Raw genomic sequence first — 23,912 nt, forward strand, 5'->3', positions numbered from 1 at the left:
ACCATTCAAAAATAAATCTAAGTTCAGTCTATTTCAAGATAACTTTGTAAATGCATTCAATGTAAAAAAGCACTCACATAGCTATCAAACATCAAACCCAAAACCATTCAAAAATAAATCTAAGTTCAGTCTATTTCAAGATAACTTTGTAAATGCATTCAATGTAAAAAAGCACTCACATAGCTATCAAACATCAAACCCAAAACCATTCAAAAATAAATCTAAGTTCAGTCTATTTCAAGATAACTTTGTAAATGCATTCAATGTAAAAAAGCACTCACATAGCTATCAAACATCAAACCCAAAACCATTCAAAAATAAATCTAAGTTCAGTCTATTTCAAGATAACTTTGTAAATGCATTCAATGTAAAAAAGCACTCACATAGCTATCAAACATCAAACCCAAAACCATTCAAAAATAAATCTAAGTTCAGTCTATTTCAAGATAACTTTGTAAATGCATTCAATGTAAAAGCATCACATAGCCATCAAACATCAAACCCAAAACCAATCAAAAATAAATCTAAGTTCAGTCTATTTCAAGATAACTTTGTAAATGCATTCAATGTAAAAAAGCACTCACATAGCTATCAAACATCAAACCCAAAACCATTCAAAAATAAATCTAACTTCAGTCTATTTCAAGATAACTTTGTAAATGCATTCAATGCAAAAGCATCACATAGCCATCAAACATCAAACCCAAAACCAATCAAAAATAAATCTAAGTTCAGTCTATTTCAAGATAACTTTGTAAATGCATTCAATGTAAAAAAGCACTCACATAGCTATCAAACATCAAACCCAAAACCATTCAAAAATAAATCTAAGTTCAGTTTATTTCAAGATAACTTTGTAAATGCATTCAATGTAAAAGCACTGACATAGCCATCAAACTCCAAACCCAAAACCAATCAAAAATAAATCTAAGTTCAGTCTATTTCAAGATAACTTTGTAAATGCATTCAATGTAAAAGCATCACATCGCCATCAAACATCAAACCCAAAACCAATCAAAAATAAATCTAACTTCAGTCTATTTCAAGATAACTTTGTAAATGCATTCAATGTAAAAGCATCACATCGCCATCAAACATCAAACCCAAAACCAATCAAAAATAAATCTAACTTCAGTCTATTTCAAGATAACTTTGTAAATGCATTCAATGTAAAAGCATCACATAGCCATCAAACATCAAACCCAAAACCAATCAAAAATAAATCTAACTTCAGTCTATTTCAAGATAACTTTGTAAATGCATTCAATGTAAAAGCATCACATAGCCATCAAACATCAAACCCAAAACCAATCAAAAATAAATCTAAGTTCAGTCTATTTCAAGATAACTTTGTAAATGCATTCAATGTAAAAGCATCACATAGCCATCAAACATCAAACCCAAAACCAATCAAAAATAAATCTAAGTTCAGTTTATTTCAAGATAACTTTGTAAATGCATTCAATGTAAAAGCATCACATAGCCATCAAACATCAAACCCAAAACCAATCAAAAATAAATCTAAGTTCAGTCTATTTCAAGATAACTTTGTAAATGCATTCAATGTAAAAGCATCACATAGCCATCAAACATCAAACCCAAAACCAATCAAAAATAAATCTAAGTTCAGTCTATTTCAAGATAACTTTGTAAATGCATTCAGTGTAAAAGCATCACATAGCCATCAAACATCAAACCCAAAACCAATCAAAAATAAATCTAAGTTCAGTCTATTTCAAGATAACTTTGTAAATGCATTCAATGTAAAAGCATCACATAGCCATCAAACATCAAATCCAAAACCAATCAAAAATAAATCTAAGTTCAGTCTATTTCAAGATAACTTTGTAAATGCATTCAATGCAAAAGCATCACATAGCCATCAAACATCAAACCCAAAACCATTCAAAAATAAATCTAACTTCAGTCTATTTCAAGATAACTTTGTAAATGCATTCAATGTAAAAGCATCACATAGCCATCAAACATCAAATCCAAAACCAATCAAAAATAAATCTAAGTTCAGTCTATTTCAAGATAACTTTGTAAATGCATTCAATGTAAAAGCATCACATAGCCATCAAACATCAAATCCAAAACCAATCAAAAATAAATCTAAGTTCAGTCTATTTCAAGATAACTTTGTAAATGCATTCAATGTAAAAGCATCACATAGCCATCAAACATCAAATCCAAAACCAATCAAAAATAAATCTAAGTTCAGTCTATTTCAAGATAACTTTGTAAATGCATTCAATGTAAAAAAGCACTCACATAGCTATCAAACATCAAACCCAAAACCATTCAAAAATAAATCTAAGTTCAGTTTATTTCAAGATAACTTTGTAAATGCATTCAATGTAAAAGCACTGACATAGCCATCAAACTCCAAACCCAAAACCAATCAAAAATAAATCTAAGTTCAGTCTATTTCAAGATAACTTTGTAAATGCATTCAATGTAAAAGCATCACATAGCCATCAAACATCAAATCCAAAACCAATCAAAAATAAATCTAAGTTCAGTCTATTTCAAGATAACTTTGTAAATGCATTCAATGTAAAAGCATCACATAGCCATCAAACATCAAATCCAAAACCATTCAAAAATAAATCTAACTTCAGTCTATTTCAAGATAACTCTGTAAATGCATTCAATGTAAAAGCATTCACTTAGCCATCTGAAACCAATCTATACCACATACAAAGCCATCTAAACCCAATCCATTTTCAAATCACTTTCTAACTGCCTTTAATATAAAAGCATTCACTTAGCCATCTGAAACCAATCTATACCACATACAAAGCCATCTAAACCCAATCCATTTTCAAATCACTTTCTAACTGCCTTTAATATAAAAGCATTCACTTAGCCATCTGAAACCAATCTATACCACATACAAAGCCATCTAAACCCAATCCATCTTCAAATCACTTTCTAACTGCCTCTAATATAAAAGCATTCACTTAGCCATCTGAAACCAATCTATACCACATACAAAGCCATCTAAACCCAATCCATTTTCAAATCACTTTCTAACTGCCTTTAATATAAAAGCATTCACTTAGCCAACTGAAACCAATCTATACCACATACAAAGCCATCTAAACCCAATCCATTTTCTAATCACTTTCTAACTGCCTCTAATATAAAAGCATTCACTTAGCCATCTGAAACTATTCTATACCAAATACAAAGCCATCTAAACCCAATCAATTTTCAAATCATTTTCTAACTGCCTTTAATATAAAGGCATTCACTTAGCCATCTGAAACCAATCTATACCACATACAAAGCCATCTAAACCCAATCCATTTTCAAATCATTTTCTAACTGCCTTTAATATAAAAGCATTCACTTAGCCATCTGAAACCATTCTATACCATATACAAAGCCATCTGAAACCAATCTATACCATATACAAAGCCATCCAAAGCCCACAAAATTATACAACAAGCAACCACACACAAGACACAAGACACAACACTCGCAACCAAACATACCGCATTCGACACAGATCCACACAGCACTCAACACATCTCATTATTTTTAACATGTTTTACCGCCATAAAAATTCATTTCAGCTTTCGCTTACCACCATTCTTCTCACTCCAGGACCTTTCTCCTCACTCCAGGACCTTTCTTCTCACTCCAGGGCCTTTCTCCTCACTCCAGGACCTTTCTTCCAGCCAGGACTCCAAGTTCCACACCCGTCACGAAGGTACGACATTGGCTCTGGGGCACGCACCGCACCCGGCGACAGTTACAAAACTCGGGAGCGCAGACCTAATTCATCGGCAGTTTCCGAAACTCGGGGGGGGGGCTCAGAACGGTCTCCTCGACAATTACCCATACTCTGGGACTCAGACCGCACTCGGCTGCAATTACCAAGACTCGCCGGCACAAACCGCAGTCATCAGCAGTTACGGACACTCGAGGACACGTCGTACTCGTCGGGAGTTACCGAAACTCGAGGGCTCAGACACCTCTCTACGGCACGCACTCACCGGAAGTTACCGATACTCGCAAAACCAGGCCGCACTCGCGACAGCACCGAAGCTCGACGGCCAGGCCAACCTCGGCAGCAGTCATCGAAACTCGCAATCAGAAAAAGTTACCCAAACCCATGGGCGCAGACTACACCCCAAACTAGGACCGGACTCTCACACTCACACACACGACGGCAGCAACTGGATTCACCGGACTCCACGGCGACGGCAGGAACCACACACACACTCACACTCGACGTCATACACGGAATTCGACGACGCGGCAGGAACCCCCCCCCCCCCCACACACACACACTCTTTCGACGGAATAGACGCTATAAACCTAATAGACTCGACGACAGAAACTGGGTGCACCCAACTCTACTACGCGGAGACTACATGTATCGGACTCGAGGACATGGACAGAATACTACTACCGGACTCGATGTCACGGACGGCGAGGCAGAATGCAACTGACCCTTCAGGTCGGGAACGATTTCATGAAAACGAGATCTAGACTCTGCTACGAGGGTGGTATCTGGCTTTGAGAGTGGACTGTCTAATGAGAACGGGAACTGGCCATTGAGATCAGAACTATCCTGTGATAACGAGGTCTGTCGTAAGAGAGCAAAACTGGCCTTCGAGATCGGAACTCGCCTACGAGAACGAAAAAGTGCCTTTCGAGGCCACAGCTGCAAAATGACAACGGATTCCGCCTTTGAGACCGGCAATCGCCTCAAGACAACAGATCTAGCCTTCGAGAATGGGAACAGCCTCAGACAACCAAACGAGCCTTCGAGATCGGGACTGCCTTAGACAATGGTACTGTCTCTAGAGATCGCAACTGGCCTTGCAGAGCCAATTGTACGGAACGCAGCAAACTGCACTCCAAGGAGGTGGAGACGACGACTGCACGGACAGCAGCCAACACAACCTAACAAAATCACTAAAACACATTCGAACCAAACATACGCACCACACACATCCGTACACTCAACCAAGACAACGACAAACACAACACAAAACTACACTACGCTAACAAATTCATACAACACAAGCAAATATTTCAAATATCATATAAATAATTGACGCAAGTGCTACATACACTAACCTTCACAAATATGATTCAGCATTCTTAAACGTTAGGAAGCTCTTTGTCAGAGAAAAGGAGTTTCTGCATAATACTATAACTTGTGGCTTTTTATGATGAGGAGTTTTCATAAGTGGCGGTACACCGTTCAAAAACACGTACATGAAAATGTAGGCTTGAAACCTGCAATTATTTTTCAACTTGTCTTCTTCACTCTTACAGCATTTTTCCACAAAATTTTCTCACTATTTAACTGAGTGACGGAAACACTTGGCAAACGTTTCAGAGACGAAACTCTTTCAAATCCCGAAATTAATTTCCAAACACAAAATTATCATATTTTTACCAACTTTCGTATCTTGTCATCCATCATAAGTAACTTTGTTACGACTTCGCCTACATTTACGTCAGACTTGTAAGCTGCGATGAAAATTTCTCTCGTCATAGACTACTGTCCGACACTACGCAAGACATTAAAGATTGTGTTGCAAATTTTACGAGTTCTGATTATGTATGAGAATAAAAATCACTACTACAAACTCTTCAAATCCGCCATTTCCTGTTCTCACAACAATTTGCATTCCGTAATTGTATTTCGGTTTTACGCCCATAACACTTCCTTCAATATCACACCGATGTAATTTGCCCACAAAAATTTCATTATATACATATTCATAAATTTTACTACAGTGTGTTACCCTCAATTTAACATTCCTGTCTTCCAACAATCTTCTAATGGGACCAATATTTTATTACTTTGCACGCAAAGTGTTAATCTATTTAACATAAGCTTTTCAATTATTTAACAATAAACATTTAATAACTTCAGTATGCATATCCTGGACTTTCCTGTCTTTATAGGAGGACAAAATATTTTAAACTCAATGAGACCAAGCATTCCCCGAATTCAATCTCCTCTTCATTTCGTCATAAATACCATTCTCACTTTATAGCGTCTTCCCCAAGTACTTGAATTTTGCCACATTTTCAAACGATTCGTAACCTGTCATTATATCTGATGTCGAGACACCGTCATCTACTTCCAGACCGACACCACTGCTGGCCCTAACAGTTTTCCTGCGTTCCCATTTATAGTATTTACATAATATTACCAGCACAGAACATAAGTTCATGTATTTCATTCAATTCCAAGCCGCCCTGATTTTCGTTCCAATTTCCTGATGGCATATTCTCTGGCAACATTGATAGAGCATATCCCCGTTTCAAGCCATTCTGAACGGCAAACGTATCGGACAAATGTTTACCTTCACGAAGTTTGCTAGAGGTTTAACTTAAACGCGTGTTAATCAGCCCAACTAGCTTCTCAGGTACACCAAATTCAGGCAAAATATTGTAAAGAGCCTCTCTTTAACCTCAAGTCTATACATACTTAGACTGTCCCATTGTACTACCACTTTCTTCTCTATAATCTGACAAATGTAACAAAAAAATTAATCACGTGTGTAACTATTATAACACTCTCATTCTGAATAATTTCATTTGCATATTGAATCAGCCTCGTCACAAGAATGTTAGGTACAATTTTGTACGTGGATGATCAGAGAGAGTTTCTTCCATAATCTTCGCAATCAGTCTTATCGCGATATCAACTGCTTCAATAACAGATTCCTTTCTTATTCTATATAGAGCGAGTAAGTCCTATCTCTTCTTCTGGTAACATTTTCCCAGAGATTTCTTCCTTCGCCTGTCCTGTCTAAGACCAGCTCATTTCATACTTAATCAGTCCACTTAATTTTCAACATTTCAAATGCTTTTATCCTCCTTCTTTCTCGCTTCCGTATATACAACTTCACAAAAATCTTTCCTGATTCCAGGACTTCTCTTTTCGCTTGTGCTAATCTGCTTTTAATGTCTTCCTTGCTTTGTCCATCTTTTGAGATTTTGCTTCCCAAATAACACAATTCCTTCGTGTCTTCTACTGCGTCTTTCCAAATTTTGATATTTAATGGGTCATTATTCTCGTTTCTGCTCCTCGTAACTTTTGTCACTCCTTAAGCCAAACTGCTCACTGAGTAATCTATTCATACCATTCAATAATTCCTCTACATCTTCCTTCCCTTCAGCCAAAAGGGCAATATTGTCAGTCAACCACAACATTCCTATCCTCTCACTTCCTTCGTTCCTTCCTCAACATACAAATTAAACAGCAGCGGCGAAAGCCTGCATCCTTGTCTTTCTTGATTCTCCACTTTTCTTATGGCCACCTGATGCTTATAAATACTGTCAATAACTCGTCTATCTTCATGCTTCAACCCCACCTTTCTCAAGTTCTCAAACATCTTATTCCACTTTACGTTGTCAAAAGCCTTATCCAAGTCTGCAAATTCCATAATCGTGTCTTTATCTTTCTTAATCCGTCCTTCTATTATCAAACGTCAGGTCAGAATTGCCCCTCGAGTAACCGTACTTTCCCTAAAAATAAAAGGGCAACTGTGTGCAACAGTAATATTCTACAAACAAAACACGCAAACCTAAGCACTCGTAAAACTACTGACGTATTTTAACTTCCAATCCGTCTCTGAGCCAACTTCATCCATAACTAATATCCGTCCTCCCATTTCCTTCTTCGTCTGCCCAGCGGTCATTTTCCAGAATAAAAATTGTGCCTTGTGGTGTCGAGGTTTAGCAGAGAGCTCGAACTTCTTCGCTCTTTTCCACGTGATATTCTGTCTAGTAACAAGTTCTTGTATGTTGCCTTCTTCCGGGTCTCTTTCTTCCAAATTAATTTATATTTGTTACCATTCCTAGATATTTAAATTTTTTTTAAATATTTTCAAATCATTTCACATTTCCCAATGTCAATCTCAGCTTCAATACGGCTCTACTGTACGTACTCCATCTTCTTAAATTTACCAGCTACGTCAACATTTAGCAATTTCCGAAAGTAATCTTTCCTTCTGTTTACGATGCCACGCGAGTCTGCGAGCAGACCCCCATTCTCGTCCTTCACCAGATGTGTCCCGAGTTTGTACCCCTTATTAACACTGGAATCTAATCTGCTTCCTCTGTATTAACAGGATAGAGCATCCTTAATCAAACCGTGCTCTATTTCGCAAAATTTTATAACACTCTACATCCTTCTTCTTATAGCGTTATAACCCTGTGTGGGTCTTAGCTCGTTCGATGAGTCTTTTCCATTCTGTCCCATCATTCACAATTCTTCTCCATCCCCTTACTCCCATCGTCTATCCATCGTTTCCGTCGTCTCCATTCCATCACTCTTCTAGTTACCCTGTTTCCTTCTACTCTTGCAACGTGGCCAAGCCAGGATAACCTTTCGCTTTTCATCAGCCTCACGATATCTGCTCCCTGTATGATTCATCCTAATTCTCCAGGAGACATCACTATTCTGTATTGGACCATGCATTTTCCGTAATATTTTGCGTTCAAATATTCAAAGTCGTTGCTCATCAAAGCTAGTTAATGTCCAGGCTACTGGTCTTATCAGAACTTTATAGATTCTCAGTTTAAGTTCCCTCCCCAGTATTTTAGACTTCATTAAATTCTGATAGGCATTATAACATCTATTACCATCCACAATACGTGCTTTAATTTCATTAGTCACTGAATTTATAGTATTAATCTGTGAACCCAGGTAATTAAAATTCTCAACATGTTCAAAATTATAATGCCCTATTCTCAATTTATTTGTAACTTTCATATATTTTCTTTTCAATTCATTTATTTTTAGCCCCCTTAACTGTGTTTCTTCTGTCAAATTTAGTACTGTTTCTTCCAGTGCAGCTTTATTTCTGCTAATAATAGCTATATCATTATGCCTATGTGTCCTGAGATCTCAAGTTTCCGAATAGATGCTTCCAGCGTCAGGTTAAAAAGCACTGTTCAGAGAGCATCTCCTTGTCTGACTCCCATATTGACATTACATGGTTTAGTTAGCTCACCATCTACTCTTACTACTGCCTTCGAGTCTTTCGACGTCGCTCTAATGAGCCTGACGTACTTAGACGGTATCCGTAACACGAGAATATCGCTTAACATTTGGTCTCTATTGAGACTATCAGATGCTCGTCTCTCTCTCTACACTCTCCTCGGCTGAATTTTTCATGTTAGCCGGTATATTTTACCAGGCCTTATTGACGTCTACTCCCCTATCCTCTGCACTCTCTTCAGAATTTTCGCCGATTAAAAATTATTCAAAATTTTTAAGTGATGCTCTTGCTTAATTTCTACATCGCTCAGTCTTTGGACGCTGAAATTCTCAATTCTGTATATTTGCCCCGCCTCTTTTCTGACCTAGAGTCTTGACTCTGTCACTAAATAATAGAGTCACAGTCTTCTACCCTATAAGATCGCACGTCTAGGATGTTTCTTTCTCTGCTCCTATCGATAAGAACGTGATCAATGCGGTTATGGGTCATCCCATCAGGAAAGTCCAAGTGTGCTTTTAAATATCAACATGTGCTCCTGACGATCAGATTTTTCAATGTGGCAAAATTCACAAACCTCAACCCATTTTCACTACTAAATTCATGTAGACTCTCACGCCCTATAATTGCTTTGCAAACAACCTCCTGATGAATTTTGGCACTAAAGTCTCCGAGCAGAATTTTCATGTGGAATCCACTAAACTGATCCATAAAACTATCCTTTACATTATCATCCTCCTCTTCAGTTGGTGCATGCACATCTAAATTAATAATCAAATCACACCGTCGACCACGAAATATCAAGTGTGACACCCCATCACTGACAGATTCTACTCTTAGCTGCCCGCTGAAGATATCTTTTCACTGATAGAAACACGTTCCCAAGCAGTGGTCTTTATTCTCGTATCCATAGTGTAATAATAATAATAGCTAATGCATCCCACGCCAGTGTTCTATATATGATATCAAATTCCACGTTCCAATTCTAAGGTCTTTTAAACATCGTCTGTATCGTAAATTCGTACGATCCGCCCCGATCCAAAACTTTGCTGTTTCGTAACGTAACACATATTTATGGTGAGCTGGAGGACGCCTTATTGGCACGATTCACAAATTCTGTCCTGTACGTCGTATAGTTCGCGATTTAGTACGTCTGAATAATCATATCACCGCGGCTACGAGGCGACGCAGAGGAACGCGAGACCTTCGCTAACACGACGACTTTGCCCATCTCTCAGATGGGGAATGACAAGATCATCTACCGCATCCTTTACAATCATTCCACAATACTTTATACTAGCCAAATGGCTAGAATCTTAATTACCTTAATTAAATCCATTTCATTGTACAATGTCATATATGATTATAATAAATATTATTCCGTTTACACGACGTCTTCCAGTAATTTATGCCTTATTCCTAACGTTACGTTGTTTGGTCAAATTCTGATCTTCCTCAATCCTATCAAAAGTCTAAACTCAACTGCGTGACATAATATTTATCCTACCATTAAAATTATTAATTTCATTATCAACTTCCAGTCTAATCACATCTTCAATACCAAATACTGCTCCTGTAATTGTTAATATTATGAATAATAGTGAATCCTCCTGTAAAATAAAACTTGAAATTCTAGAATCTGCACCTACTCAAATAGTTAGGGAGTCATTTCCAAATTTATCAATTGTAAATATTATTGTTTACTAAAATCTGATACTTGGTTTCAAACACTAGATACTGCTCCTGTAATTGTTAATAATATTGAATCCTCCTGTAAAATAAAATTTCAAATTCTAGAATCTGCACCTACTCAAATAGTTAGGGGGTGGTTTCCAAATTTATAAATTGCAGCAGTGTCATTGAACAACTCCTCTTCTTTTTCTTGTCATTTGTCCCGCTTTTGCGGGATCTCCTTTTTTCCTCTCTTTTTGGAGGATGGGTGATCTACTTAAGACATCTGGTATGACTCGTTGGAAAAGTGATTAGCCCGTCACAAGGCCCGATATCACTGAATGATGCCTACTCTAAATATTATTGTTGATTCAAATCTGATACAGTAGGGCCCCGCTTTTCGACAGTCCGCGAATACGGCGCTTTTCAATCGCGTGTATGTGCTCCACGCGCTCCACAGCCGAGTCACAGAAGTGCGTCCGGCACCATTTTCTCGTCGCTCGTTCGGTCTCTTTGCGGCTACTACTGATATTCATTTTACTTTCATATCGTTTTCTTAGGCTAGTGCTATCGTGCACTTACTATTTCATAGCGTAAACATCTTATTAGGCTTTGATATGCATTTGCAATTGAAAAAAGACAAAGATCCGCTTTTCGGCAGGGTTCCGGTCCCTAACCTCCCGTATATCCGGTGCCCTACTGTACTTGCTTTCAAATACTAAATACTGCTCCTTTAATTTTGAATAATATGAATAATAGTGAATCCTCCTGTGAAATAAAACTTGAAATTCTAGAATCTGCACCTACTCAAATAGTTAGGGAGTCGTTTCCAAATTTATAAATTGCGGCAATGTCAGTGAACAGAGTCACACGACGAGAGAATACGTTGGAAGGACCAGCTGTGATTAGATCCACAACATGGATCAGACCCAATGGCCTAATCTGTAGAGTTGTTGTTGTTGTTGTTGTTGATGATGATGGTTGTTCAACAATGACTACTGCAAATATTCTGATTGTGCGAATAAGGCATAAATTAGTAAAAGTATTGTCGTGCTTATTGCGATTACAACGCCGATAACTTTTACGATGGGAGAAACGATATCTGTAACTTCTTAATTGCTTGTATGGAGCACTTGCGTATAACAAAAATCTTAACACTCACCACCCTTTGAGTTGTCAATCGACACTCACCACCTGTTGATTTGATGATTGACGGCAGATCGGAAGACTGCGGGATCTCGGCGTGGCGCCGGGACGCGTCTCTCGAGCTCGGCACGGCGCGGCGCCGCAGATCGGAAGACTCCGGGATCTCGGCGTGGCGCCAGGACGCATCTCTTGAGCTCGGCACGCCGCGGTGCAGCGCTGAAAAAATACAATAATTTTCAGTCACACTGTTCATACGATTTAAATACAAAATTCTTTTTACACCTCTAAATGAAGTAATTTTAAATTAGTAAATGTCTAAACAATGCCACTATGGCAAGAGGCCCTTACATTTTCAAGAATGAAATAAATGTAACAAGTTAAAAAGACTTCTTTATTACGGAATACAGGGTGTGGTTATAAACCAGCACCGTACTATAATTTATAAACCATTGTAAACAACAACAAATTTTTCTATTTTATCTCTTAAGTGTCAAGAAGCAAACATCAAGGCCAGGATTTAAGAGTTAATGCACTAACAACATGCCAAAATGCCTCAATTTCTTACGCCACATTCATCGGGCATCCATTGTTACGGCCTCGTTAACAAGACGGCAAAGGAATTTCGGCTAAGACAGATTCGATGACTTGTGACGAAGGTTATACAGACCTGTCTTTCTCTTCTTCAAATGCAGGGGTAGAATTCTCACATATTGAGGCTAAATAGAATGCAATGTCAGTAAAACCATGTCATTCACTTTCAATTTTCCGTCTTGATTTACTATCGCGACGTGCGTACGATTTCACAGGTAAGGTTCCAAAACGCAATTCAGCGAAAATTGTGCTTAATGCACCGAACATCACAAAACTTCTCCAAGTAACTTTTTCATGTCTATCGTTAGACTTCTTTCACATGTCAAAACAAAATACTTTCTTTTTCTTCATTTTAATTTATGTACCAAATTTCAACTATGTACGTTTTTAACATTGGAAGAAATAAATATTGTAAACAAGTGAATTCGAGAAAACTCACCAATTATGACGTCGTGCACGTATATGCAGCCCTAGGGTTGGCGGTGGTAGTCGAGGTCCTCTGACAGGATTCACGACTTATCAAGAGAGGTGATGCTCATCGTCCGGTTGTCGGAATTCTTTAACCATTAAGAGACGGGTACCGATTAACAACAACATCATCGTACTTTTCAAAACAATTTAAAGTACAATACGCCAAGTTGCGAGAAAATTCAAAACACAGTGTGACGAGTGTTAAATGGCGGCACCTAATACTCTAATGCGCCAATCCTTATAGCCTGAACTAATTACAAATTCATACAATTCTACAACCAGGAATGTAATGTTCGGATAAATTCCGAACTGACGTACGTGGCAAAAAATGACTTTCAAAAGACGAGGTGTTTTTCTAAGCCGATAATCGGTCACCTCGTCTAAAAACTCCCGGCAATTCCACGTGACTTACAAAATTACGGGTGACAAAGACAGATTGCTTTTTGCACGAATTACATTCTTCTACCAATGAAAACATTAACTTGCATACCGCTAAAAATTATGCATCAACAGTATTTTGGACATAGAACAACAATCCAAATAGATACGGCAAACTCGAGAAAACTCACCGATTCAGACGAGATGAAATACAATATGACCCTAGGATTGGCGGTCGTAGTGGTCGTAGTGGTCGTCAGTCGGATGAATTACTGAAAAACAAAGAAACAAACTCCTATTAATGTCATTGCAGTTACAAGAGAGACTGTACCACACATGATAAAACTCACCGCTTATGACGCGATGCGCGTAGATTCAACCCCTGGGATGGCGGCGGTAATCGAGGTCCTCGCAGCATTCACGAATTATGAAGAGAGGTGATGCTCATCGTCCGGTTGTCCGAATTCTTTAACGATTAAGAAACGGGTACCGATTAACAACAACATCATCGTACTTTTCAAAACAATTTAAAGTACGATAAGCCAAGTTGCGAGAAGATTCAAACGCGATGTGACGAGTGTTAAGTGGCGGCAGCTAATACTCTAATGCGCCAATCCATATAGCGTGAGCTAACTACAAATTCATAATCTACAACCAGGAATGTGATGTTTGGATAAATTCCGAACTGATGCACGTGGCAAAAAATGACTTTCAAAAGACGAGGTGTTTTTTCTAAGCCAATAATCGGTCACCTCGTCTAAAAACTCACGGCAATTCCACGTGACTTACAATATTACGGGTGACGAAGACAGATTGCTTTTTGCACGAATTACATTCTTCTACCAATGAAAACATTAAGTTGCATACCGCTAAAAATTATGCATTAACAGTACTTTGGATATAGAACAACAATCCAAATAGATACGGCAAACTCAAGAAAACTCACCGATTCAGACGAGATGAAATACAATATGACCCTAGGATTGGCGATCGTAGTGGTCGTCAGTCGGATGAATTACTGAAAAACAAAGAAACAAACTCCTATTAATGTCACTGCAGTTACAAGAGAGAGTGTACCACACATGATAAAACTCACCGCTTATGACGTCATGCACGTACATGCAGCCCTAGGGTTGGCGGTGGTAGTCGAGGTCCTCTGACAGGATTCACGACTTATGAAGAGAGGTGATGCTCATCGTCCGGTTGTCCGAATTCTTTAACGATTAAGAAACGGGTACCAATTAACAACAATATCATTGTAGTTTTCAAAACAATTTAAAGTATAATACGCGAAGTTGCGAGAAGATTCAAACGCGATGTGACGAGTGTTAAATGGCGGCAGCTAATACTCTAATGCGCCAATCCCTATAGCGTGAACCAACTACAACTTCATAATCTAAAACCAGGAATGTAATGTTCGGGTACTTTCCGAACTGATGCACGTAGCATAACATGACTTTCAAAAGACGAGCTGTTTTTTCGAAGCCAATGATCGGTCACCTCGTCTAAAAACTCACGGCAATTCCGTCTAACTTACAAAATTACGGATGATGAAGACAGATTGCTTTTTGCACGAATGACATTCTTCTACCAGTGAAAACATTAACTTGCATACCGCTAAAAACTATGCATTAACAGTATTTTGGACATAGAACAACAATCGAAACAGATACGGCAAACTCAAGAAAACTCACCGATTAAGACGAGATGAAACAAAGTACGACCGTAGGGTTGGCGATCGTAGTGGTGGCCAGTCCGACGGAATTACTGAAAAACAAAGAAGCAAATACCCATTAACATCATTGTAGTTTCGCCAACAATGAAAAGTGCAATCAGCCAAATAAGTATAAAGTTGGTATGCATCAAGAGCCCTATGGAGCTCGAAAATACAAAAGTGTCCCAAACATGACAAAACTCACCACTCACGTCGTGACGCACGTAGATTCAACCCTAGGGATGGCGGCGGTAGTCGAGGACCTGACAGGATTCACGAATTATGGAGAGAAGAGAGAAACTGCGCCCCCTACAGCCTGTGGCGGAGGTAATGGTCATCGTCCGGTTGTCGCAATTCCTGAAAAACTAAGATAGGGGAACCAATTAACGACGACATAATTACAGTTTACATAATAATAATAATTTCAAGTAAAATCTCACCTATTAAGATAAGATGATGTATCTGCGACCCCAAGTTTGGGCGGTGTTGGAAACCTGAAAAACAAACCATCAAACAATAACGTGTTCCAGTCAACATCACTGTAGCTTTAATAATAATTTAGAGTAAAATTGATACGAGTACTAAAGACCTACAACAAGATACAAGGTCTCCTACTACAAGCAAGTATGCATCAACTGAAATTGAGAGATGCCCAAAACTCAAGAAAACTAGTGGTCAGGCTTTTGGAAATCCTGAAAAACTAAGATGCAAGTTACAGTTCAAACACAAGTAGACCCCGATTTGCGCCGATTCAGAATTACGCCAATTTTTAAACAAGAAAGTCAAAAAGTGAAGAAATATATTTTACCATTAATTAAAAACATTTTACGATGCTTCTCGTACTGATTCTTACACTAAATCGTAATTCTTACATCGCTCATTTTGAATGAAGATTATAAATACAGTCCTCTCTACAATTACGTATGTCTCATTAACGTGAATTTGCTCCAATGACATCGATGAATCGGAAAAATTTCTGAAATGGAAAATTTTGCATATGCGAGTTTGCTCATATGCAATTTCATTCCTGGCCCTTTAAACTTTCAAGGGACTAATTTAATCTCTGCGGTGGTACCGAGGTTATTTTTACTACGCGATTTTCAATTGGTCTGCATCTTATATGAATGCAACTATCGCATAACAGCAGAGATGACTGTACACATCAATCGCACGAAAGAACCGCAGTCAATTGCGGTGACCAAAGAATTGCCAATTGTAAGTGTGTAAAATATATTTCTTAAATTCCCTTTATTTTATTAAGATATTTCAGAGCTTTACTGCAAGGACATTATATTACTCATAAATGTCTGGGTGCTGGGAATGCACGTCATTGACGTCCCATTCATTTACATTATAAAAGAGTTTCAATTTACGCCGACTCCGATTACGACCTTTCGTCCAGCAACACGTCCAGGCGAAAATCGAGGGCTACACGTAATAGCATTCTAATCTTGATAAAAATTTAACATACTATCTGACAAGTATGATAAAACTGAAGGAAGCTATAAACCTACGTGCCGTTAGCACGTATGCATGAAAGGACTTAGACACAGAAAAAGAGAAAAGATGACCAGGAATCAAGAAAACTCACCAATTCAAATGACATCAATTAACTCTGCCCCCTAGGTATGGCTGTGGCAATGGCCGTATTCAGGTTGTTGAAAATCCCTGAAAAAAATAAACGAGGTCCAATTAACAACAACATTATTGCAGTTTTCATAATAATAATAATTTTAAGTAAGATCTCACCTATTAACATTAAATGATGTATCTGCGACCCCAAGTTTGGGCGGTGTTGGAAACCTGAAAAACAAACCATCAAACAATTACGTGTTCCAGTCAACATCATTGTAGCTTTGATAATAGTCTCTAGTACAATCTGCCAAATAAGGAAATACTAAAGCAAAGGTATAGACTTAAGTACTGCTACCAACTACACAACAAGAGGGCTTTCTCCTTCGACAAGAAAAAGTAGATGCCCCAAAATAAAGACGACTCACCAATTAAAGAGAAATGAAACCGACGGCGGTGGACAGACATCGAAAATCCTGAAAAAAGAGTACCAATTAAAACAATATCATCGCACTTTCATAATAATTTAAAGTACAATTCATACAAGTAGTAAAGACCTACAACTCCCACTACCAGCAAGTATGCATCAACTGAAATCGAGAGATGCTCAAAACCCAAGAAAACTGATGGTCAGGTTTTTTGAAATCCTGAAAAACTAAGACGCAACTTACAGTTAATACACAGATAGACCTCGATTTGCGCCGATTCAGAATAACGCCAATTTTGAAACAATAAAGTCAAAAAGTGAAGAAAATATATTTTACAATTAATTAAAAACATTTTACAATGTCTCTCGTACCGATTCTTATACTAAACCATAATTCTTACACCGCTCATTTTGAATGAAAATTATAAATACAGTCCTCTCTACAATTACGTATGTCTCATTATCGCGAATTTGCTCCAATGACATCGATGAATCGGAAAAAACATTCGTGAAATGGAAACTTTTGCATATGCGAGTATGCTCATATGCAATTTAATTCCTGGCCCTTTAAACTTTCAAAGGACTAATTTAATCTCTGCGGAGGTACCGACGTTATTTTTACTACGCGATTTTCAATTGGTCTGCATCTTATATGAATACAACTATCGCATAACAGCAGAGATGACTGTACACATCAATCGCACGAAAGAACCGCAGTCAATCGCGGTGACCGACGAACTGCCGATTGTAAGTGTGTAAAATATATTTTTTAAATTACTTTTATTTTATTAAGTTATTTCAGAGCTTTACCGTAATGCCATTATTTTACTCATCAATGTCTGGGTGCTGGGAACGCACGTCATAGATGTCCCATTAATTTACATTATAAAACAGTTTCAATTTACGCCGACTCCGATTACGACATTTCGTCCAGCAACATATCAAGGCGAAAATCGAGGGCTACACGTAACAGCATTCTAATCTTGATACAAATTTAACGTACTACCTGACAAATATGAAAATATTGAAGGAGGATATAAACTTACGTGCCGTTAGCACGTATCCATCAAAGGGCTTAGACGCACGAAAAGACAAAAGATGACACGGAAGGAAGAAAACTCACCAATTCAAATGACATCAATTAACTCTGCCCCCTAGGTATGGCTGTGGCAATGGTGGTGTTCAGGTTGTTGAAAATCCCTGAAAAAAATAAACGAGGTCCAATTAACAACAACATAATTGCAGTTTTCATAATAATAATAATAATTTGAAGTAAGATCTCACCTATTAAGATAAGATGATGTATCTGCGACCACAAGTTGGAAGTCCTGAAAAACAAAACAAAAAGAATTACGTGTTCCAGTCAACATCATTGTAGCTTTGATAATAGTCTCTAGTACAATCTGCCAAATAAGGAAATACTAAAGCAAATGTATAGACTTAAGTACTGCTACCAACTACACAACAAGAGGGCTTTGTCCTTCGACAAGAAAAAGTAGATGCCACAAAATAAAGACGACTCACCAATTAAAGAGAAATGAAACCGACGGCGGTGGACAGACATCGAAAATCCTGAAAAAAGAGTACCAATTAAAACAATATCATCATACTTTCATAATAATTTAAAGTACAATTCATACAAGTAGTAAAGACCTACAACTCCCACTACCAGCAAGTATGCATCAACTGAAATCGAGAGATGCTCAAAACCCAAGAAAACTGATGGTCAGGTTTTTCAAAATCCTGAAAAACTAAGACGCAAGTTACAGTTAATACACACATAGACCTCGATTTGCGCCGATTCAGAATAACGCCAATTTTGAAACAATAAAGTCAAAAAGTGAAGAAAATATATTTTACAATTAATTAAAAACATTTTACAATGTCTCTCGTACCGATTCTTATACTAAGCCGTAATTCTTACACCGCTCATTTTGAATGAAAATTATAAATACAGTCCTCTCTACAATTACGTATATCTCATTATCGCGAATTTGCTCCAATGACATCGATGAATCAGAAAAAACATTCGTGAAATGGAAACTTTTGCATATGCGAGTATGCTCATATGCAATTTAATTCCTGGCCCTTTAAACTATCAAAGGACTAATTTAATCTCTGCGGAGGTACCGAGATTAATTTTACCACGCGATTTTCAACTGGCCGGCATCTCAAATGAATGCAACTATCGCATAACAGCAGAGATGACTGTACACATCAATTGCATTAAAGACCCGCAGTCAATCGCGGACCAACGAACTGCCGATTGTAAGCGTGTAAAATATATTTCTTAAATTCCCTTCATTTTATTAAATTATTTCAGACCGTTACCGCAATGCCATTGTATTACTCATCAACGTTTCCGTGCTGGGAACCCACGTCATTGACTTCCCATTCATTTACATAGTAAAAGAGTTTCAATTTACTCCGACTCTGATTACGACATTCCGTAAAGCAACGCATCAAGGCGAAAATCGAGGCCTACACGCAATAGCATTCTAATCTTGATAAAAATTTAACGTACTAACTGACAAATGTGAAAAAACTGAAGGAAGCTATAAACCTACGTGCCGTTAGCACATATGCATCAAAGGGCTTAGACGCACCAAAATAGAAAAGATGACAAGGAATCAAGAAAACTCACCAATTCAAATGACACCAATTAACTCTGCCCCCTAGGTACGGCTGTGGCAATGGTCGTATTCAGGTTCTTGAAAATCCCTGAAAAAGATAAATGAGATCCACTTAACAACAACAACATAATTGCATTATTCATAATAATAAATTGAAGTGAGATCTCACCTATTAAGATAAGATGATGTATCTGCGACCCCGCGTTTTGGCTCTGTTGGAAATCCTGAAAAAAATAAACGAGGTCGAATTAACAACAACAACAACAACAACATAATTGCAGTTTTCATAATAATAATTTGAAGTAAAAGCTCACCTATTAAGATGATGTATCTGCGACCCAGCGTTTCGGCGCTGTTGGAAATCCTGAAAAACAAAAACAAAATATTACTGTGCTCCAGCCAACATCATTGTAGCTTTAATAATAATTTCAAGCACAATCTGCCAAATAAGGAAAGACTAAAGCAAAGGTATAGAGTTAAGTACTGCTACCACCTACATAACAGGGCCTTGTCGTTCGACAAGCAAAAGTAGACAATTCATACCAGTAGTAAAGACCTACAACAAGATACAAAGTTTTCCTACTACCAGCAAGTATGCGTCAAGTGAAATCGAGAGATGCCCAAAACTCAAGAAAAGTGCTGGTCAGGTTTATCCAAGTCCTGAAAAACTAAGACGCAAGTTACTGTTAACACACAGGTGGACCTCGATTTGCGCGGATTCAGAACAACGCCAATTTTGAAACCAAAAAGTCAAAAAAATATATTTTACTATTATTTACAACATTTTACAATGTTTCTCGTACCGATTCTTATACTAAATCGTAATTCTTACATCGCTCATTTCGAATGAAAATTATAAATACAGTCCTCTCTACAATTACGTATGTCTCGTTAACGCGAATTTGCTCCAATGACATCGATGAATCGGAAAAAACATTCGTGAAATGGAAACTTTTGCATATGCAATTTCATTCCAGGCCCTTTAAACTATCAAAGGACTAATTTAATCTCTGCGGAGGAACCGAGGTTATTTTTACCACGCGATTTTCAACTGGCCGGCTTCTCAAATGAATGCAACTATCGCATAACAGCAGAGATGACTGTACACATCAATTGCATTAAAGACCCGCAGTCCATCGCGGACCAACGAACTGCCGATTGTAAGCGTGTAAAATATATTTCTTAAATTCCCTTCATTTTATTAAATTATTTCAGACCGTTACCGCAATGCCATTGTATTACTCATCAACGTTTCCGTGCTGGGAACCCACGTCATTGACTTCCCATTCATTTACATAATAAAAGAGTTTCAATTTACTCCGACTCTGATTACGACATTCCGTAAAGCAACGCATCAAGGCGAAAATCGAGGCCTACACGCAATAGCATTCTAATCTTCATAAAAATTTAACGTACTAACTGACAAATGTGAAAAAACTGAAGGAAGCTATAAACCTACGTGCCATTAGCACATATGCATCAAAGGGCTTAGACGCACAAAAATAGAAGAGATGACAAGGAATCAAGAAAACTCACCAATTCAAATGACACCAATTAACTCTGCCCCCTAGGTACGGCTGTGGCAATGGTCGTATTCAGGTTCTTGAAAATCCCTGAAAAAGATAAATGAGATCCACTTAACAACAACAACATAATTGCAGTATTCATAATAATAAATTGAAGTGAGATCTCACCTATTAAGATAAGATGATGTATCTGCGACCCCGCGTTTTGGCTGTGTTGGAAATCCTGAAAAAAATAAACGAGGTCAAATTAACAACACCAACAACATAATTGCAGTTTTCATAATAATAATTTGAAGTAAAAGCTCACCTATTAAGATGATGTATCTGCGACCCAGCGTTTCGGCGGTGTTCGAAATCCTGAAAAACAAAAACAAAATATTAATGTGCTCCAGCCAACATCATTGTAGCTTTAATAATAATTTCAAGCACAATCTGCCAAATAAGGAAAGACTAAAGCAAAGGTATAGAGTTAAGTACTGCTACCACCTACACAACAAGGCCTTGTCGTTCGACAAGCAAAAGTAGACAATTCATACCAGTAGTATAGACCTAAAACAAGATACAAAGTTTTCCTACTACCAGCAAGTATGCATCAACTGAAATCGAGAGATGCCCAAAACTCAAGAAAATTGCTGGTCAGGTTTATCCAAGTCCTGAAAAACTAAGACGCAAGTTACTGTTAACACACAGGTGGACCTCGATTTGCGCGGATTCAGAACAACGCCAATTTTGAAACCAAAAAGTCAAAAAAATATATTTTACTATTATTTACAACATTTTACAATGTTTCTCGTACCGATTCTTATACTAAATCGTAATTCTTACATCGCTCATTTCGAATGAAAATTATAAATACAGTCCTCTCTACAATTACGTATGTCTCGTTAACGCGAATTTGCTCCAATGACATCGATGAATCGGAAAAAACATTCGTGAAATGGAAACTTTTGCATATGCGAGTTTGCTCATATGCAATTTCATTCCAGGCCCTTTAAACTATCAAAGGACTAATTTAATCTCTGCGGAGGAACCGAGGTTATTTTTACCACGCGATTTTCAACTGGCCGGCTTCTCAAATGAATGCAACTATCGCATAACAGCAGAGATGACTGTACACATCAATTGCATTAAAGACCCGCAGTCAATCGCGGACCAACGAACTGCCGATTGTAAGCGTGTAAAATATATTTCTTAAATTCCCTTCATTTTATTAAATTATTTCAGACCGTTACCGCAATGCCATTGTATTACTCATCAACGTTTCCGTGCTGGGAACCCACGACATTGACTTCCCATTCATTTACATAATAAAAGAGTTTCAATTTACTCCGACTCTGATTACGACATTCCGTAAAGCAACGCATCAAGGCGAAAATCGAGGCCTACACGCAATAGCATTCTAATCTTCATAAAAATTTAACGTACTAACTGACAAATGTGAAAAAACTGAAGGAAGCTATAAACCTACGTGCCATTAGCACATATGCATCAAAGGGCTTAGACGCACGAAAATAGAAGAGTGGACAAGGAATCAAGAAAACTCACCAATTCAAATGACACCAATTAACTCTGCCCCCTAGGTACGGCTGTGGCAATGGTCGTATTCAGGTTCTTGAAAATCCCTGAAAAAGATAAATGAGATCCACTTAACAACAACAACATAATTGCAGTATTCATAATAATAAATTGAAGTGAGATCTCACCTATTAAGATAAGATGATGTATCTGCGACCCCGCGTTTTGGCTCTGTTGGAAATCCTGAAAAAAATAAACGAGGTCGAATTAACAACAACAACAACAACAACATAATTGCAGTTTTCATAATAATAATTTGAAGTAAAAGCTCACCTATTAAGATGATGTATCTGCGACCCAGCGTTTCGGCGGTGTTGGAAATCCTGAAAAACAAAAACAAAATATTAATGTGCTCCAGCCAACATCATTGTAGCTTTAATAATAATTTCAAGCACAATCTGCCAAATAAGGAAAGACTAAAGCAAAGGTATAGAGTTAAGTACTGTTACCACCTACACAACAGGGCCTTGTCGTTCGACAAGCAAAAGTAGACAATTCATACCAGTAGTAAAGACCTACAACAAGATACAAAGTTTTCCTACTACCAGCAAGTATGCGTCAACTGAAATCGAGAGATGCCCAAAACTCAAGAAAAGTGCTGGTCAGGTTTATCCAAGTCCTGAAAAACTAAGACGCAAGTTACTGTTAACACACAGGTGGACCTCGATTTGCGCGGATTCAGAACAACGCCAATTTTGAAACCAAAAAGTCAAAAAAATATATTTTACTATTATTTACAACATTTTACAATGTTTCTCGTACCGATTCTTATACTAAATCGTAATTCTTACATCGCTCATTTCGAATGAAAATTATAAATACAGTCCTCTCTACAATTACGTATGTCTCGTTAACGCGAATTTGCTCCAATGACATCGATGAATCGGAAAAAACATTCGTGAAATGGAAACTTTTGCATATGCAATTTCATTCCAGGCCCTTTAAACTATCAAAGGACTAATTTAATCTCTGCGGAGGAACCGAGGTTATTTTTACCACGCGATTTTCAACTGGCCGGCTTCTCAAATGAATGCAACTATCGCATAACAGCAGAGATGACTGTACACATCAATTGCATTAAAGACCCGCAGTCCATCGCGGACCAACGAACTGCCGATTGTAAGCGTGTAAAATATATTTCTTAAATTCCCTTCATTTTATTAAATTATTTCAGACTGTTACCGCAATGCCATTGTATTACTCATCAACGTTTCCGTGCTG

At 37.7% G+C, this 23,912-nt stretch overlaps 2 long non-coding RNA genes across 3 annotated transcripts in view; one reads left to right on the forward strand and one right to left on the reverse strand.

Annotated features, from left to right (window-relative positions):
• LOC147873242 (uncharacterized) overlaps positions 1-23,912 on the forward strand; it is a 124,506-nt gene that overhangs the window by 33,354 nt on the left and 67,240 nt on the right. The window lies entirely within an intron of this gene.
• LOC147873244 (uncharacterized) lies at positions 16,958-19,129 on the reverse strand. The gene is made up of 4 exons (XR_015536234.1): positions 18,482-19,129; positions 18,242-18,285; positions 18,081-18,157; positions 16,958-17,006 (listed from the first exon to the last, which is right to left on the reverse strand). It is a non-coding gene; the product is annotated as an uncharacterized LOC147873244 (long non-coding RNA).

The sequence above is a fragment of the Zootermopsis nevadensis genome, unplaced genomic scaffold, assembly GCF_977971745.1.
Source record: "Zootermopsis nevadensis isolate Lab colony 2312 unplaced genomic scaffold, Znev_1.0 Znev_ptg000021l, whole genome shotgun sequence".
Taxonomy (NCBI): Eukaryota; Metazoa; Arthropoda; class Insecta; order Blattodea; family Termopsidae; genus Zootermopsis; species Zootermopsis nevadensis.